The sequence below is a fragment of the Penaeus chinensis genome, chromosome 38 (assembly GCF_019202785.1).
Source record: "Penaeus chinensis breed Huanghai No. 1 chromosome 38, ASM1920278v2, whole genome shotgun sequence".
In the NCBI taxonomy this organism is placed as follows: Eukaryota; Metazoa; Arthropoda; class Malacostraca; order Decapoda; family Penaeidae; genus Penaeus; species Penaeus chinensis.
In genome coordinates this window covers 19,406,707-19,411,706 of record NC_061856.1, presented here as the reverse complement: position 1 = coordinate 19,411,706, position 5,000 = coordinate 19,406,707, and the positions used below count along the sequence as shown (strand labels likewise).

Here is a 5,000-nt window from a genome sequence, read left to right as displayed (position 1 = left end):
CTGCACTGCCTTGGGCAATCTTTGCAAATGTCTATTTGCTTGTCTGCGGGTCATCAAGGCCCTCTCACTGATTCCTTCCCTTTCTCGCCTTCCTTTCCTGTACAATTTTATTTTCGTTCTATCTTCTTCCTTCCTATTCCCCTTATTTTCCTGCTCCATACCCACCTCTCTCCTTCCCTCCCTGCTATCCCGTCTTTCTCCTCGCTGACCTGGCTCGGGTTCCCGTCGCCTGAGGCTGGACGAGCGAACCGTTAGAGCGTGCGAAATTCATCTGCAGCTCTTGTGGGGCGCTGGTTTCCTTCGCGTTATACTGGCGACGCGGGCCTTCGCTTTCCTGAGTGGCGAGCGACGGAAAAGGAGGAAACAAGGGGATGGTGACGAAGTGAACGGGCTATGCACGCAATTATCTATCTATGTATCTGCAGCTAACTTGATAATCATTTGGATACATTAGATCAGATACATACCCACCCACCCACCCACCCACACACACACACACACACACACACACACACACACACACACACACACACACACACAATTAAATAGGTAAATATATATATATATATAAATATTGTGTGTGTATATATATATATATATATATATATATATATATATATATACTGAGAGAAAGAGAAGAAGGCCCAATAACGGATGAAGATGAACGGCCAAAGTGAATTCTTGCGTGAAAAGAATAAAGCAATATATTTGGAGTGGAATATCAGGATCCCGAGCCCCGTCATCTACACTTGCCACCTATGAAACACTCTTCCCATATTAACTTCTTGCGGGACAGCTTGGTCCCTACCCCCATCCCTCTCTCTGTCTTCCTATCTCCTCCCTTCTCCTCCTATATCTTCCTCCCTTATTCTGTTGTTACCGAAGGCTGTGATATTGAGTAGAGCCTGTTATCTTCCCTTTCTTTTTCTTTCTCTTCCCTTAATCTATTTCTTTGTCTCCTCCCTTCTCCTCCTTCTATTCATCCCTTTCTTCGTTTCTTCCTCTGTTTCGCATTATGCTCAACCTGTTTTCCTTTCCCTTCCCTCATCCTTACTTAATCTGTCTCCGTCTGTCTATCTCGCTCGCCATGATACTTCGTGACGTGTATATCCCCGACCCCCCCCCCCTCACTCCGGCCGTCGCCCCCCCCCCCTCACTCCGGCCGTCGCCCCCCCCCCCCTCTCACGCAGTCCAAGGTTAGTGCATGCAACCCCGGCCTCGACTAGCACTTCTGCAAGATAAAGGTGCGCCTCCCTCGCGCTACCACCCGCGACGCCGCCATAAATTTCCTCTTAATCTTCATTCAGGCGCTTGAACTTCTATGTCATTTCGTGTCAGTGTGCGCTCTTCTTCCTTGTCCGTTTCCAAACCATGAATCCTAAGTGAACGATACGGCTAGATTTAGTCTCTGAAAGGAGTCACACAACATAAAAAACAATATATCTTATCATGAAGACTAAACAAGTCTACCGATATAAGTTGATCTTATTAGCTAATGAGTCATTATCAGCAGCTAGAGATATTCATGACAGGCTCACTGTGTGATGTAATTCTGGCCGCGGATATTTATAAACAGATTGCGAGTCACTATACAAGAGGCAAGGAAAAATAATAAAGAGCAGCAAAAGCCGCTTAGCCTTCCTCTCCGACGACCTTCATCGCGGACAGACGGGCATGGTTTATTCCCAGCCTCGTGACGTCGGTCCCGCGGAATCCACGCTGCTCTGCACGAAAATCTATCAGAAGTCCAGTTTCCCAACTCGGATGACCTTGCAATTTGCAGTTACATCTCATGGAACAGGAAGTGACCAAACTAAGAGTAGAAAGGTAAAGACACGTATAATGGAAGAGAAAATGGGCAGGGTAATTAGGATATCAAAGGAGACAAGGAAAGTCATAGGCCGAGCTGAGGAAAATAAAGCGTATTTCACACTAACCTCAGCCCTCCAGACAGCGAGTCATCTCCCTAGGACTTACGTTCGACTAAACAACAGGCATGGAGGAGCAGTGCGCCGGACTTTTCTTTTCCAATAGAACACGAGATTCCCTCAAAGGAATGTAGAAAACTAATCATAAACAGACAAAGAAACAGCGCATGCGAGTGACGGTAAATGTTCTTATTGCCAACCGTAATTTTGATAACAGCAGTAGGCAGAAACAGGGTGCACCCTTTTGATATCTCCTGCGTTTTTCGCGTCCAGAAGTTTCGGCTTCTGTCACGGCGACCGAGGTCGGCAGAATTTCAACGAAGATAGAACAGTGATAAAAAGGAAGGGAAGGAGATTCTCACTTGCATTTTTTTTCTCTTTACAAAAGAAATCCTGATGACTTAAATTGTTTGGGAAGATATTTTGATATTTCTCGAAAGATATTTTGATATTTCTCGAAATATATTTTGATATCTATCAAATTATTTTTCCAAACAATCGTACCCTGACCTAAGTTCCTTTTTTCTCGCAAGTATTCTTAAACGCAATCACTAAGCATACGCCACTGATAGGAAACTAATGAAGACGCCAACAGTTGGTTGTCCCTCGACTCACGAGAAATGGGACGACCTCTCGGCCGCGCGAGAGGTCGTCCTCGCGGGGCGGCGAGAGATGGGGCACATTTGTACACACATACCTATATACATACGTACCTATAAAAGTGTATGCGTTTTGCTTAAGTATGAATACATTGATGTATATCTGTATGTCTAAATGTATATCTATTTATGTGTGTATGTAATGTATATGTATATATATGATTATGTATATATGTATGTATATATGTATATATATACATAAATATATATCTATAGGCATATATATATGTATATATATGAATAAATATATATCTATATGCATATATATGTATATATGTATGTATATATGTATATATATATGCATAAATATATATCTATATGCATATATATACATAGTTATATATATATAATTAAATATATCTATAATTATATATATCTATTCATAGTTATATATACAATTAAATAAATATATATATAATTATATATATATATCTATACATGTACATATATGCATATATATATGCATATATATATGTATATATATGCATATATATGTATATGTATACATATATGTTTATATATGTATATGTATACATATATGTTTATATATGTATATGTATGTATATATGTAAATATATATATTTAGAGATTCTTTTATATGTACATTTATGCATCTATATAAATATATTTCATGTTTTTATTTTCTTGTGTTGCGTGTGCATATGCGTGTGTATGTGTATGTGTTTGTGTGTGTGTGCGTGCATGCTTAATGTGTGTATTCGTGTATTCATGTGTACGTATAAAGAAATGGGGAAAGGAAAAATATATAGGCACATATACCTATATATTTATACACATGTGTTTGTGTGTGTGCTCGCGTGGTTTTGCATACTTATATGGACATTATTACATACAAAACTCTCGATACACACGTGCGCAAACCTCGATATGCATGATGCATGTACATTGTCCATGCACACACAAATAAAACATGCACGCATATAAAGGCACTAGAACACGTAGACGAACACTTATCCTGAACCTTTTCTTCTGTTACCAAACGCGTATCCTTTTCACTGATAAACTAACCACTTCAGAAAGGTTGTCGTTATCTTTGTTATCTTATAGACTCTGTCCCGCAGTGAGATGATATGAACGCTGATGATAAGATCACAGAAGAAATGCAATCAGAACCCTCACTTAAAACAGACGAGGAGCGTTAATTAAATGATCAAGGACCATTTGGAGAATACGTTCGGTACTGAATAATAAAAAAATAGGAACAACAACAATTCATACATGATCTGATTTCCTTTTAATGGCCGCTCTTAGGCACTGTGGACAGTTCGTCATCATTGCACCTCAGGAGGAAAGTGGTGTCAGGCACGATGCATCACCGAAAAGGTTAACTGGCTGTGGTCCAGTTCAGTAATTACTCTACCTCGGTGCAAATGTCATCAAGTTCACTGCGTTTCATCGTTGTTTCCCATGGTTGGTACAACTAGAACCTGGATCAAGGACTCTCTGTTGTTTCTTACCCACTAATCACTCGCACATGTACAGACGAAACACGATGTCACGGCGAGTTACAGTGGTAGTAATCCTGCGCAACGCGAGCACCGGGCCACACATTCGCTCACACCAAGTTTACCGCACGAACTGAGGCGGGTCTGGCTGCTAGCAGTCGACCCTGCACCACGCCAGCCTGCCCGCCACCCGCTAGTGTGCCTCTCCACCCGGCAGAGGGGGGGGGGGGAGATAAGTGGCACTCATTTTAGACGCATAGCAATAGAGGAAGAAGAGCTTTTGAAACATACGCATAAAGGAACGTATGGTTTGTGAAGTTATGCTTCCTATATTAGACTAAATACAAAGGGATTTTGCGGGAAAATATGTTCAGCCAAATGTACACACCTTCATTATACGAACATCAGTCTATAGGATGATGGATGCAATTAAGAATAGAAAGCTCCGCGCTCTTCATGATCAGACTGACGGAATAATTTGATGACCTAAAACATTTGTTGAGCCGTACCTGACTGCTCGGGTGAGAGACTTACACATCAGCTTACATAAACACAGTAATTGTATAATATATATAATATACTGTATATACATATATATTTATATAATATATGTGTGTGTGTGTATGTCTGTGTGTGTATTTACATACATACACATTTAATTATATTTATACATGTACACATTATATATACAAATACATAAACATATATGGATATATATATAATCATGTGTATATGTGTGTGTGTGTGTGTGTGTGTGTGTGTGTGTGTGTAATTATATATATTCACACACACACACACACACACACACACACACACACACATATATATATATATGTGTGTATATATTTATGTATTTCTACATATATATGTTTATATATGTTTATATATGTATAATTATTTGAATAAATTAATATTTAACACACACACACGCACACGCATGTATATAA

The 5,000-nt window shown here is 39.7% G+C and overlaps 1 protein-coding gene across 1 annotated transcript in view; it reads right to left on the bottom strand.

The window, feature by feature from the left end:
* Nucleotides 1-4,184, bottom strand: part of LOC125046142 — an 18,224-nt gene extending 14,040 nt beyond the window's left edge. The window contains exon 1 of the mRNA XM_047643801.1: nucleotides 4,066-4,184. The gene's annotated coding sequence lies outside the window, so the exon portion shown is untranslated. The remainder of the gene's footprint in view (nucleotides 1-4,065) is intronic.
* Nucleotides 4,185-5,000: the final 816 nt, after the last annotated feature.